The 14,871-nt window shown below is 48.2% G+C and overlaps 1 pseudogene across 1 annotated transcript; it reads right to left on the bottom strand.

Moving 5' to 3' along the window:
* Nucleotides 1-13,244: 13,244 nt before the first annotated feature.
* On the bottom strand, nucleotides 13,245-14,818 carry LOC308242462 (protein disulfide-isomerase A6-like; annotated as a pseudogene). The gene has a single exon. The product of its transcript is annotated as a protein disulfide-isomerase A6-like (transcript).
* Nucleotides 14,819-14,871: the final 53 nt, after the last annotated feature.

A 14,871-nucleotide genomic window follows, 5' to 3' on the forward strand; every position in this document is an offset into this window, starting at 1 on the left:
ATTTTTCCTAGGAGAGCTGACAGATGCAGGGCGATAGAAACTCTAATCTGAAGGTCTTACAAGGTCACCTCCCCCCATCTCCCTTGGAACAAAGGGATTCTGGCCTTTGAGTCACTCATCACTTGAGGGTGACCTTGAGTAACTCAATTTTCCCTTTTGTAAATGACTCCTTCGCCCTTTCAAGATGGAGAAAATAAGATTATATTTATGGGAAAACTAGCCATTCCTGAGGCTTAACCACCAAATTGATAACTTGTCATGAGTTGGGCCATAATTTGTTAATTTAGGAACTCCATTAATAAAATATTCACTTCTGTTTCCTGTGACAATGGTTTCTCTAAGTAGTAGCTTCCTGGGAGCATATTGAACAGGATTTAATTTACAAAAAGGATCTGGAGATCTGGATGGGGTCTTGAGGCCAAGGCAACAAGTCTTGGGCTTGTAACAGAGTGAAATGCTCACTACCTGATTCTCTTTTTAAAAATATGTTTTTATTAATTTCAGAGAGGAAGGAGAGAGAGAGATAGAAACATCAATGATGAGAGAGAATCATTGATCGGCTGCCTCCTGCACGCCCATAACCCAGGCATGTGCCTTGACTGGAAATCAAACCGTGACCTCTTAGTTCATAGGTCAACGCTTATGAACACCAAGGCCACGCGGACCAGGCTCTGATTCTATCTTAATTCTAGCCTTCATTTCTCCCATGACCTTCAGATGACTAGCTCCTGCCATAGACATGCTAATCATTAGACAACTTCTGCTTGAGGCTTGAACTTTTGGTAAAGTTTTGCAGGAGCCTCAAGACTGGATTCAGATCAGTGAGGGAACTAGGGAACAAAGAGATTTAGATTGCTCTCTCTTCTTTGGATCCATGTTGGCACCTGGGTGTCATATACCTCTTGCTGCACCCATTCTCCCTGCCCTTGACATAAAGGAAGCCTGAATTCTGAGCTCTCTTAATATGGGTTTGGGAAACTTCTTGAGCTGGCGGCAACTTCTCCATCAATAAACCTTTCCTTACGAAAAACTCTGATGTCTTGAATATTTGGCCTTTTGAAGCATACAAAGCCTTGAATCAGAAACAGAGAGTGTCTAATGTTTAGATCATAGTGGGTGATCACTCCATGCCTCTTGTTACCAGAAAGACCTGGCCCTGAATAGGTCTGCCTAGGGCCAGTCGGCAGTGTGTGGGTTCTTGACTTCGTGAAGGAAAAATTTCACAACACGAGGCCAGGCAAATTTTAGAGGACATTTATTAAAGCTGGGGGCAGTGAAACAAGGAAGGGCGGGGGAAATGAGCATAGACTGGGCTGCTTTGGCTCTGGGAAGTCAGAAAAAGGGGCCCTGGGGACAGGTTCAGGGGGGTTGCCAGGGATAAAACTGCCACTGCCCATTGCTGCTCATGGGGTCCCTTAATTTAAGAGATTGACAGCTGTGGGGGAAGAAGTGGTGCTCCTGGAAAGGAGAGAGTACTCTGGGTCCTTTGTTTTGAGGCTTTTATCTCTCTCTTGCAGGTGAAAATCCTAGGGGAGGTCTTAGAAGAAGGTTTCAACAGAATATGCATCAGTTTTCTAGGTGTACTTCAGGGTTATGATCTTCACTGATTGATCAGTGTCAGGGCAGGGAGTCATTAGTCATTGCAACTGGTCTTGGTGTCACCCACCTGGTTTTGCTGCTTCCCTGGGTCTGGAGCTGAAATTCAACTGAGGCCTAGATGTTATTTTTCTAGGGATGTGACCTTCTGTACCTGCTGTAAATTGCTGTCAGTTTGTTCAGCTATCTGCCTCAGTTTCCCTTTTCCACTTGTCCTGGCTTACTGACCTATCTCACTCTGAGAGAGGGTCCCAAGACAATTCAGCTCTGGCATTGTGTAGTTCAATTCAAAAGATATCTACTGACTCCTGCTATGAACTGGAAAAACTGAGACATGTACCAGATCTCAAATCTTGCCTTGTGGAGCTTAAGATCTGGTTGGGAAGGATAAAAACATGCATAGATCAAGAAACAAAAGGCATGCTTTGGTGGAAATTCAGAGATTGTGCCGCATGAATCCAAAGAGCCTTGGATGCTGGACGTTGGCCTAAACAGCCTGGGGTGGCAGCAGCGACTGGTGAGCAGGTGGAAGGCAGATTGCTTGGTCCCTCCCCCAGCCCGCAGGCTCCCATTGATCAGGGGATGGTTAACAGGGAACCTGAGTGAGTGGCTCTGAGACTGGCGAGCAGCTGGAAGGCAGGCCTCTTGGTCCCTCCTCCCGGCCCTCAGGCTCCAATCAATCGGTGCCAGAGGTGGGGCAGAACTGGGGACTGGCTTCCTTAGTAATCCTGTAGGTTCAATCTCCAGAGGACAGGATAGGCACCAACGGACCAGCACCTCTGGCACGATCCTGACAGTGCTGCCAGCCTCCTGGAACTCAGCCTTGGGCACTGCGGCCGCTTCCCCTCCCTAGACGCTCCATAAGGAAGAAAGGATACCACCAGCAGCACCAGGGGCAACCAGCGGGGACTGACTGCTCTCCCAGTGCTTCCTCCAGGTCACTTGAGCTGGTCCCTGCCCGCCCCGCTCCAGATGAAGTGTGAACACTGCACACGGAAGGAATGTAGAAAACCCCCAAAAACTGATGACCAAGAGAATGCCGCAGTCAACGTCTGGAGTCTGGCTCAGGAGAACAGAGAGAAGGGAGAATTCCATAAGTTGGCCGATGCCAAGATATTTCTGAGTGACTGCCTGGTGTATGATAGTTGGGTAACCACAGAGGAAACCACAAGTTTCTCAACCGAACACCAAGGACCTCTTCTGTATTCTGAACCTTAATAAGAAATGTGATACCTCACAGCACAAGGTACTGGCAGTGTCCACGTGTCCTTAGTCTCTGCCTTATTTTGCTGCTAAATTCAGCCTCAGTGTCGCTGATGCATCCAGAAGGCTCTGCAGCTTTCTCAAAAGCCTTGGGGTGCACTGTCTTTGACATGAAGATAGCTGCGGGCTTCAGCATCCTGGAGAGTCAGAAGGAATTTGTGTGTCGGTACTGCCATAACCATGAGGAAGATCCCCAGCTATCCATGCTGACCTCCGCCTGCTCCGCTGGGACCGATATGCAGAGCATGTGCCGGGTCACCCCATCACCCCCACCTCTGCACAGCCAAGTCTCCCCAGCAGATCATGGGCTCTCTGGTGAAGGATTACTCCTCCAGATGGTAGAACCTGTCCCCAGACAAGATTTTCCACATCATTGTGGCCCCATGTTATGACAAGGAACTGGAGGCCCTTTGAGAAGATGTTCCCACAGGTTTACATAGTTCCCAGGGTGCTGACTGCATGTTAACCTCAGGAGAAATTGTCCAGATAATGGAGCAGAGTGACCTCGCCTCGAATGACGCCGCCGTGGACACTCTTTTTGGAGGCATGAAGGAGAAGGAGGTGAGGCTCCACGAGGGTGCCAGCTCCGACAGGTACCTGGCACACATCTTCAGGCACATGGCCAAGGAGCTGTTCAATGAGGACGTGGGGGTGCTCACCTACATCACCCTGAGGAACAAAGACTTCCAGGAGGTCACCCTTGAAAGGGACGGAGAGGTTCTGCTATGCTTTGAGGCTGCTTACGGCTTTTGGAACATCCAGAAGTGGTCCTGAAGCAAGTTCCCCTGCCACTTTTTAGAGGTCCTGGTCTGCGCCGGGCATGCCTAAGCGGCAGGAGCCAGGCCCAGGCAGACGACGGGCGAGCAGACAGGGCACTGATGCGGCAGATGGAAGACATCTACACTGCCATCCTGGTGTGGCCCCCGGAGACCAGCACCCATGTGCAGGAGCTGTACCAGGAGTGGTTGGGATGGGGAGGGCGACACCCCCCGGGCCCAGGCGGCCCTGCACACTGCCTAGCAGGGCCCAGGGCAGCCTGCCAGGACATCAAGTGGTAAAGGTCCAGCAGATGCCCGGCCTGCAGGCCTCCTGAAGAGGGGTGTCAGACACATGAAGGAAAGGCTTAGCATCTCTGTTATAGCTTTGGTTTTCAGAATTCCCTGCTCCCCATCTGTCGGCTCCCTCCCTCTGAGGGGCGCTGTCGTCATCACATGGGTGCAACTGGAATATTGTATTTCGAGAGGATTGCCCCAATGTACGTATCCTTTTATCCAATGATGAAAAAATTCCAAAGAACAAGAATGGAGACAGACTACTGTCCTTCAGGCTTAAAAAAAACCCCGGAAGTGTCCTACGAAGAACTGAGACTTGGTTCTGTCCACGTGCCTCAGAGAGATTGGATGAGGAAATGGCCCGCTTTGGCCCTGACTTTACCCACTGATGTTACTCTTGAAGGTGTCTTTGCCACAATGTGAATAAACTGCCACCTTTTGGAATAGGGGCTCATATGAAAGTCTGCATTCCCAACTTTTCTTGAAACAGATCTATGTTCTGCAGTTGTGGCCACCGTCCTGAGATCAGGTCCTGTTGACCAGGTCCTGTTGCTGGGAATCAGGGGACACTGGAGTGGAGGGGCCCCCCATGCTCTTTTATATTCAGGGATTGAGCTGAACTCACTTTGGGGGAGGCCTGGCAAGGGTAACAGGTGTCACAGATGGAAGGATGGAGAATGGAGAGGCGGACACCCTGCTTGGTCCCTCCCTGGGTGGGGTCAGGCAGATGAAGGCTGGCCAGCCCGCCCCACAATTGGGTGAGATAGTGTCCTCTCTGTCCACCTCTCACCCCGTGGGCCTGGCCACTCCCCTCAGCTCTGGGCAGCCCTCTGCATTCCACGACAGTGCACTCTGCCCTCACATGCTGCTCGCCCTGAGTGAGAAGGAAGAGAGCAGTTGACCCACAGACAACTACACAAAAAGATAGGGCTCATGGCTGGTGAGTGCAGTGGCAGTGGCGTGAGCCTCTCCTGCCTCCATGGCAGCACTAAGGAGTAGTGAGATGAGTGGTTAAGGAGCAGTGAGCAGGTGGGTAGTAAGGAGCTAGGGGTCCCAGACTGTGAGAGGGATTTCCAACTGTTAGCTTAGGCAGGCGGATAGCCCCTGAGGGGTCCTGGACTGTGAGAGGGTGCAGGCCGGGCTGAGGGACCACCCCCCAGTGCATGAATTTCATGCACCGGGCCACTAGTTATTATTTACTAGAGGCCTGGTGCACAAAATTTGTGCATGGGTAGGGTCCCTAGGCCTGGCTGGGGCCAACCGAGCCTTCTAGCTGCTGGCCAGGGCCTTTCTTCCCTGGCTGCCGGCTGACAGCCAGGGCCTTCCTTCATTCCTTCATTCTGCAACACACCCCGGTGGTCAGCGCACATCATAGCAAGTGATCAAACTCCCAGTCTCCCAGTCGAACTCCCAAGGGGACACTTTGCATATTAGGCTTTTATATATATAGATTAATAATATTATACCCCAATGATCTAGTACTATTGTAAGAATAAAATGACTTAGCACATGTAACAGCCAGAACAGGGCCTAGCATATAGTAAGCAATCCATGCATATTAATCATTATATTAGTATTTGAAAAATAGAAATGTACAGAGAGGGTTTTTCTGACCTGAGAAGCCTATCTCAGCAGCTAGACTGCCTGAGTTCAAATACTAACTTTGCCACTTAATTACTGTGTAACCTTGAATGAGTCAGTTTAACCTCTTGTGCCTCTGTTTCTTCATCTGCAGAATTGTGAAGATTATAAAGCACTTAGAACAGCACCTAGCCCATGATAAGGGTTCAGTAAACATTAGCTCATTATTTTAATCATAGATCTGATACATTCCTACCAGTGTTTTGGGAAGGCAATGAGGAGGAGGGTTTGGGAGAGGCAAGCTGAAGGCAGAGGCAAATGGAATGAAAGAGCAGGATGGTGCAAGGATCCGGTGGGGATGGCTTTCCAGAGCTCCACTTGTGGTATCAGGAAAGCATCTATAATCTAATACCACACCATACCGTGAATCTGAACAGCATATACTTGCACTCAGATGTTGTATGTAAGGGAGGGTTACTCTTACCTGCAGTTCCTCAAGCAGGCCTGGTGGGTTCCTTGAGCAGGATAGGGGATTCTCCCCATGAGGTGGTAACTCTAAGCAAGTCATCCTAATGTGCCCTCAGCTGCCAAATGGAGAGACAGGTATTACCTAGCCAAGCTCCCTCTGAAGTGGGGGCGGGGCTGCAGGGAGTGGAAGGAAGCTTGCAGAAGGGAGCTTCTCAGATTCCAGAGGGTTTGAAATCTGTCTTTGTTCTGGGGATGAGAGAACAGTGTGTGTGCCTCTGTCCTCAGTAACTGCTTTGCCTCCCTGTTTCCTTTCACTTCTGTGAGTCTTTCCTCAGTACCGAAAGGAGGCCAGGAGGGGGGCACAGCCCAGTTCCAAGGAACTTACAGTCGCACAGGTCAGGTAGGACACCACACTCAGAATCACTGTCTGTGGGGCACTTGATAATTTTCAAAGCACTTTCAGGTTTTTTCCCTCAGTTCTTGAGCCCCACTACCACTTCAGAGGCCCCCTACTACCTCTGAGTTAGGAGAGAGTTTGTAGCTTCTCCCTTCAGAAGGTGTAGTCTATTTTCCCACCCCTGTAAATCTGGCCTGACCTTTGTGACTTGCGTTAACTAGTAGAAAACAGTGCAAAGAATGTTGTGCTGGATCTGAGTCTAGGCTGCAAGAGAATTGTTTTCTTTTTTCTGAAACCCTGCCTCAGCCATGAGAACAAGTCTAAGCTAGCCTGCCTGAGGAGGAGGCCACGTGGAGTGGAACCTACTCAGCCATTTGTCCCTGCTCAGACCCTTCCTTCCATGGGTGAGAGAGCCCAGCCAAGATGAGCAGAGCCGCTGATTGCAGATATATGAATGAGCCTAGCCAAGCCCAGCTTATCTCAGCAGAACCACCAGCCAAACCGGCAAACTTGGAGAATAATAAATAAGAGTTCCAAGGTGAGAGTGAAAGCTCTCTTGAGGCCTAATTTTAGAACTTGCACAACACCAAATTTAACTGGAAAGAGAGAGGACCAGAGTCCCCTGGGGGAAATCTACCCAGGGTGGACAGATTTAGACACAAAAAAATTCAGTCCATCTCTAGTCAAAATTTGAATGTCCCTCAGAGGGCTACTGGTTTGCTTTATAAAAGCCATCTTCACTTTGCACAATGATTCCCCAGGTAAGTTCTTTAAGTAACATTGCTATATGTTAGGATTTGATTTACACACAACTCACCAAGAATATATTCTACCAGTGCTTCTCAAGAAGGGAAGCATGTGCTTTTCTGCATGTCAGTTTTCAAAAACTGGTTTGCCACCCACGATATGTCTCTCACACCTTTTTGGATAGAAGAGCTTATGGCAAAAAAAAAAAAAAAAAAAAAAAAAAAAAGAAGAGCTTATGGCATACAAGCTGACTCCACACTAATCCTTATGTCACCAGATCCAAGTGAAAAGTAAGTACTTCTCAGGAACGAAATAAAAATGTTTCCTGCCCAGCTGGTGTGGTTCAATGGCTGAGTTTCAACTTATGAACCAGGATGTCAGGGTTTGATTCCCAATCAGGACCCATGCCAGGGTTGCAGGCTCGATCCCCAGTAGGGGGAATGCAGGAGGCAGCCGATTGATGCTTCCCTTTCATCATTGATGTTTCTATCTCTCCTTCTCCTTTCCTCTGACATTAATAAAAAACATTTAAAGAAATAAAATAAAACATTTTCCTAATAAAACTGCAATAGCTATGACTCATTTTTGGTCACATTATTTTATCTTATACTAGAGGCCCGGTGTATGAAAATTCATGCACTGGAGGGGGGGTCCCTCAGCCTGGCCTGCACCCTCTCACAGTCTGGGAGCCCTCAGGGGTGGGAGGTGACCCAGAGATCAGAGGAAGGTGACACCCCCATCACACCTCTGCTGATGCCACTGCCGGCAGCACAAGCCTCGGCCGGCCCTGGTTACCTGAGCTTCGGGCAGCCCTGGGCGGCTGGGGGGCTGAGGGGACTGGGGTACTCTGGAGGCAGGCCTTGCCACATGCCTGCTGCCCCAGCAGAGCTGAGGGGACTGGGAGCCGCCATCCTTGAGGGCAGGGGCAGTCAATTAGCATATTCCCTCCTTATTGGCTGTGGGTGCCGCCATCTTTGCGACAGCATGAGGGTCAATTAGCATATTTCCTCTTTATTAGATAGGATAACTGATGCTATATGTCAGGTACTGTCCTTAATACTTTACTAACATTAATTCATTTAATTCTCTTAATAACCAATGAGGTAGTATAATATCCCCATTTTACAGATGAGGAAACTCAGGTGCAAAATGGTGAACTTACTCCACAGTTTCCAATAAATTTAGGACAGAGAAAGCCTAGCATTTTGCATATTTCCAAAGAGGGCATTGGTTGAAACAAGTTGAGGAAAACATATTTATTTATTTTTTAAAATATATTTTTATTGATTTCAGAAAGAAAGGGAGAGGGAGAGATAGAAACATCGATGAGAGAGAATCATTGATTGGCTGCCTTCTGCAAGCACCCTACTGGGGATTGAGCCCGCAACCCGGGTATGTGCCCTACACTGGAATTGTTCAAACCCATAACCCTTCAGTCCACGGGCCAATGCTCTATCCACTGAGCCAAACCGGCTAGGGCAAGAAAAACATATTTAAGGTGAAGTGTGGTTGGTGTGTTTCCAAGCTAATAACTAGGAAATTTTAACTGGTCAGAGCAAATCATAAGGTCAGCCCAGATTTAAGGGGTGGGGAAATCAACTCTGTTTCTTAATGAGGGAAGCAGATAAGACAGGATGCAAAGAATTGTGATCAGCTACCATACAACAGATAAGGGGTCGCTTGAAAAGGTGGGAGAGAATGGAAGGACTTAGGACTTGTTAGAGGAATCAGTTTTGGGGCTATTGTCATTGTTCAGTGAAAAATAAGGCCTGACCTAAGATACAAGAGATATTTCAAGAAAAAAATTTCAGATTGTAATTTTTTTAAAGTTACTTAAGTGCTAAGCTTATTTCCTTATCTATAAAATGGAACCAAAAAAAAAGAGTTACCTATTGCCCAGCTGGTGTGGCTCGGTGGTTGAGCGTCGACCCATGAGGCAGGAGGTCACAGTTTGATTCCCAGTCAGGGCAGTCAGGGTACATCGAGTTGTGGCTCGATCCCCAGTAGGGGGCGTGCAGGAGATGGCCAATCGATGATGTTTCTCTTTCATCAATGTCTCTCTCTCTCTCCCTTCCTTACTCTCTAAAAATCAATGAAAACATATATTTTTAAAAAGAGCACCTATCTCTCAGGAGTTTTGTGAGAATAAGAAACAATGCCTTTAAAACAATGCTTAGCCTGAGCCTGGCTCAGGTTAATTGTGTTCAATATGCAACAGTGATTACTGTCACTGCTATTATTAATTAGGCATCAAGGGTAACTGCAGTTTCTGGCTTGGGCAGCAGGGTGAATGGTGGTGCTGTGTTTGGAGATGAGGAATGCAGAAGGAAAAAAGAGCAGGTTGGCAGGGGGAGAGTGGATGATTTGAGTTGGCCATGCTTGCCCCCCTTGCCTTCCTCTGAAGACCCTTAAATTCTGAGACCTTCTAATCCAAAAGGGTTTTGTTGTTGTTTTCTATATATTTTTATTGATTTCATAGAGAGGAAGGGAGAGGTAGAGAAAGATAGAAACATCAATGATGAGAATCATTGATTGGCTGCCTCCTTTACACCCCACACTGGGGATTAAGCCCGCAGCCCTGGCATGTGCCCTGACCAGGAATTGAACCGTGACCTCCTGGTTCATAGGTCAATGCTCAACCACTGAGGCACACCAGCGGGGCTCCAAAGGTTTTTAACTTGGGGTTTATAGATGGGCTTTAGGGAACGCCCAAACCCCTGAGATTATAAGTAAAATGTGGTGTTTTGTATGTGTGTGTGTACTTTCCTGAGAAGGACCAAAACATTTACCATACTGTCAAACATATTTGTGACTCCCCCCAAAATGAAAACTACAGATCCAAGCTATCTCTCTACTGTGACCCATGGCTGGTCTGCTAAAGATGGGCCATTGTATGTCACAACAAAAGAGGAACTCATGAGCAAGACTGAGGCAACTTTGCTAAGCTTCCAGGTCTCTGGATATGCCGCCCCTCCCCCCCCCCCCCACAAACACACACACACATTTGACACTATTACACTCTGCAGATTTGGTTCTCTATCACCTCCTCTTTTTGGAAGTCAGGTGCACAAATTGGATTAAGCATAATCTTTGTTCACAACATTTTAAAAAAATGTTTTTATTGATTAGAGAGAGAGGAAGGAAGAGGGAGAGAGATAGAAACATCAATTGGCTGCCTCCCAAATGCCCCCCACACCGGGGATCGAGCCCGAAACCTGGGCATACATCTTGACCGGGAATGAACCAATGACGACCTGATGCACAGGTCAACACTCAATCACTGAGCCACACCAGCTGGGCTGTTCACATATTCTTTTTTTTTTTTTTTTTAATATTTTATTGATTTTTTACAGAAAGGAAGGGAGAGGGATAGAGAGTTAGAAACATCGATGAGAAAGAAACATCGATCAGCTGACTCCTGCACACCCCCTACTGGGGATTTGCCTGCAACCAAGGTACATGCCCTTGACCAGAATCGAACCTGGGACCCTTCAGTCCGCAGGCTGACACTATCCACCGAGCCAAACCAGCTAGGGCCACACACTTTCTTTTTATCATGCACAATACACTTTTATGCATTTTACTATTTTAGTTGTTTTGATCATATAATAAGCAGCAAACATGGTACAGAACCCTGGCAATAACCTAATCTATATTCCATCCAGCCCACCCTATCCTCCTGCCAGAGAGAACCATTATCCTGAATCCCGCAATGAGATCAATCTTTTTCTTTTTACATAGTTTTACTGAATATGTTCTTTAAAACTGTTTTTCAGCCCTGGCCAGTGTGGCTCAGTTGTTTAGAGTGTCGTTCCATGTACCAAAAGGTGATGGGTTTGATTCTCGTCAGGGCCCATGCCCAGATTTCAGATTCGATCCCTAGTTGAAGCATGTGCAGGAGGCAATGGATCACATCAATGTTTCTCTCTCTCTTTCCCTTCCCCTCTTTGAAATAAATGGAGGAGAGGAAAAGATCTTTGCATTAAAAAAAAAGTTTTTTCATTCTTAGTTGTATTTAACTTGATAACATCACTAGTCATCAGAGAAATATAAATTAAAACCACAATGAGCCCTGGCCAGGTGGTGGGGTTGTTTGGAGCATTGTCCTATACACCAGAAGGTGGTGGGTTCAATCCCTAGTGAGGGTGGATGTGGGAGGCAACCAATTAATGTTTCTCTCTCACATCAATGTTTCTTTCTCTCTCTCTCTCCCCCTTCCTTTCTCTCTCTCTCTCTCTCTGAAAGTCCATAAAAACATATCCTTGGGTGAGGATTTTAAAAAATAATCCTATCTAATAAAAGAATAATATGCAAATTGACCATCACTCCAACACACAAGTTGGCTGCCTCCATGTGGTCAAAGATGACTGCCCCCATGTGGACACAAGATGGCCACCACAAGATGGCCAGCAGGGGAGGGCAGTTGGGAGGGACCAAGCCAGCAGGGGAGGGCAGTTAGGGGTGACCAGGCTGGCAGAGGAGGGAAGTTGGGGGCGACCGGGCCTGCAGGGAAGGGCAGTTGGGAGGGACACAGGCCTGCAGGGGAGAGCAATTGGGGGGGGACCAGGCCTGCAGGGGAGGGCAGTTAGGTGCAAACAGGCTGGCAGGGAAGAAGTAAGGCATCAATCAGGCTGGCAGGGGAGTGGTTAGGGGGTGATCAGGCTGGCAGGCAGAAGTGGTTAGGGGCGATCAGGAAGGCAGGCAGGCAAGCAGTTGGGAACCAGCAGTCCTGGATTGTGAGAGGGATGTCCGACTGCCCGTTTAGGCCCGATCCTACTGGGATCGGGCCTAAACGGGCAGTCGGACATCCCTCAAGGGGTCCCAGATTGGAGAGGGTGCAGGCTGGGCTGAGGGACACACACCCCTGTGCATGAATTTCGTGCACCGGGCCTCTAGTCTTATATATAAAACCCTAATATGCAAATAAGCTGAACAGTGGAACAACTGAATAACTGGTCGCTATGATGTGTGCTGACCACCAGGGGGCGCATGTGGAACATGGCGGGCATCGGCCATGGTGGGATGGTGGAGCAGGTGAGTGGGGGCACCAGACCAAGGCGTGGCACTGGGACGAGCCTCTGGTGGTTACTGAAAATTCTTTGCTCCTGCACACTGTGATCCCGCCTGGCGCTCGCACCTGCTGTCGGCACCAGCCCCGATTGCACCCACTGCCAGTGCCCGGCACTGGCCCGATTGCTCAGCGCTATCAGCAGGTGCGAACGGTGGCTGCCAGCCCCGAGGGCCCCTCAGGGCTTCTCCATCTCCCTCTGCTCCTGAGGGGTGATTGGGGCAGCAGCCGCTGCTTGCACCTGCTGCTGGTGCCAGCCCCAATTGCTCCATGCCATTAGCGGGTGTGAGTGGGGCCAGCGCTGTCAGCGTGTTGGAGCAGTGGTGGCAGAAGTGGGATGCTGGCAGAGAGGGGACTGGGGGCCATGGCAGAAGAGGCCAGGTGGGGGCGCAGAGGATGGGCCAAGACCCACCCCTCTGTGCCCACCGCAGCCTCGCAGCCCACAGTTTCTTTCAAGGTGCACAAATTCGTGCATTGGGCCCCTAGTAAATAAATAAATATGTAAACCACAATGAGAGACCAAGATACACATTCTAAAATAGGGGTGGGGAACATTCAGCCCATGGGCCATATAAGGCCTTTGAAATCACTTGGTCTGGCCCTGCCAATACATTAGGGATGAGTTAAACGTTTGACCAAATATAGCAGGCTAATTATTTTTGTCTTTTTTTTTTTCTAGCAGGCTAATTTTTTTTGGCATTGTCCAAAAAAGCGGTCACCAACCTTTCATACCTCACAGACCACCAGTGGTCCACGGACCACCGGTTGGCGACTGCTGGTTGGCAACCGCTGGTCCAAAATATTGTTTTATTCTTTAATGGAAAAAGCCATTAATGTTGAATCACATATAAGAAACAGCCTCCAAGAACACCCAAGCAGCAGTCAGAGGGAGGGAAAGTGTTTCAACAGCCCAGCAGTTTTCTTCAAAATAGTACTTGACAGAATACTACTCAATCCACTGGCTACAATTCATAGAATTTTTCATTGTTTTCTTGAGATGCAAAAGTTCATTGCTGCAGTGTTTTCAAATGACCAATCAAGTGCTACTTCTTGGTTAAAAGGCCACGGTCAATGTATCTGATTATAAAGCAGGTTCTTCCACTGCTGGAAACATCTGCTCCCAAGAAAATAAGATGGAAGTTGTGCTGAGCCTCACAACTCGTCTTTCTCCAAGTCATCCAGCTCCACATCACTGAGATCAATGTTGTCTTCCACATGAAGCTCACCATCCTTGCCATTCCAAAGCTCTCTGGTGCTGATGGCAGGGAAAGCCCCACCTCCTACAGGTGCTGTAGATCCTTGCCCAAAAGAGAGCTCCCTGAGAAACTCATTAATGCCTTGCTCACTGAAAGATCCTTTCAGAAGAGCAAACTTCATCTTGCATGTTAATGGCTGCCATGGCGGGGTAGCCAAACCCTCCAATCCCCAACGCATTCTCAAGCTCAGACTGCACTCCAGCTTCTGTCTACAGCCACTCCCACATTTTCTTCTTGTACTCATCTGCCAATTTCAGAAGAACTTCCAAATAAGAATTTCTGCCTGCAGTCTGTGTCAAGAACGTGGGGCAGGACGGCTACCACACAGAGCTGGTGCTCCTCACACATCTTCTTGGTGATGTCCTCACTGATGATCTCAAGCAGCTCAGGATGTGGAGTGTTATCAGAAAACAGATCCAGGGCCCGGGAGATGATGTCAGATCTTGCCCGCAGCCCATCATAATCCACAGGAGACACGCCTTTCAGAAATATCTTGATTGTAGGAAATCCCCTAATCTCATACTGGCCAGCTGGCATCTGATTGGCCATCGCGTCCATAGCCACTAGCTTCACCTTCCCTTTCTTTTGCTCTTTCACCTCTATAGCTGCAGTGGCCCATTCTGGCTCTAGGTTTTTGCAGTGTCCACACCAAGGGGCATAAAACTCAACCATCCAAACATCTTCACTGTCAAGAACATTCTTACCAAAGCTGTTGTCTGTCAGCTCAATCACATCTTTCTTACTTGAACTTTCACTTCTACCTTGTCTTCCAGAACTGTATCCCCTCCCCCAAGATGGTTCTTGATGAGCTGGCACAGGGCACTGAGAGCAGCATCCACAATGGCATCCACAGTCCTGCCACCCTGATAATCTTCTGGTCTGTTTTTGTTGGACCCAAAAATCTTGATGGTAGGGAATCCCTGCACCCCATACTGACCTCCGAGGGACTGATGTTTATCTACATCAACTGCACCCACTTTTACAACATCTTTTAATACAGTTGCTACTTTCTTCCATTCTGGTGTTAACTGTTGGCAGTGGCCACACCATGGAGCAAAGAATTCTACAAGCCACAAACTATTACTTTGAATAACTTCTTGGTTGACATTTGATGGAGTTAATTCGATTGCATCATCACTAGAAGAATACAGCCCATTCACTATTAGAAAGGTGTAGCTCAGTAGACCCAGCACTAGGCCGAGTCTGGGCCACTGTGCAACCCTGCTGACCCTCAGCTCTGCTGCGCCTTGCCCCTGCCGCCCCATGTCCCCTCTAGCAGGCTAATTTTTAAGTTGATAATTTTAAGTGGATAAATGATGTTATAAATATCCAAATGGCCCTTGGGAGAAAAAAGGTTCCCCACTCTTATCCTATCTAATAAAGAGGGAATATGCTAACTGACCCTCACACTGTTGCAAAGATGGCGGAGCCCACAGCCAATAA

This window comes from Plecotus auritus, assembly GCF_963455305.1.
Source record: "Plecotus auritus genome assembly, chromosome: 2".
Lineage (NCBI taxonomy): Eukaryota > Metazoa > Chordata > Mammalia > Chiroptera > Vespertilionidae > Plecotus > Plecotus auritus.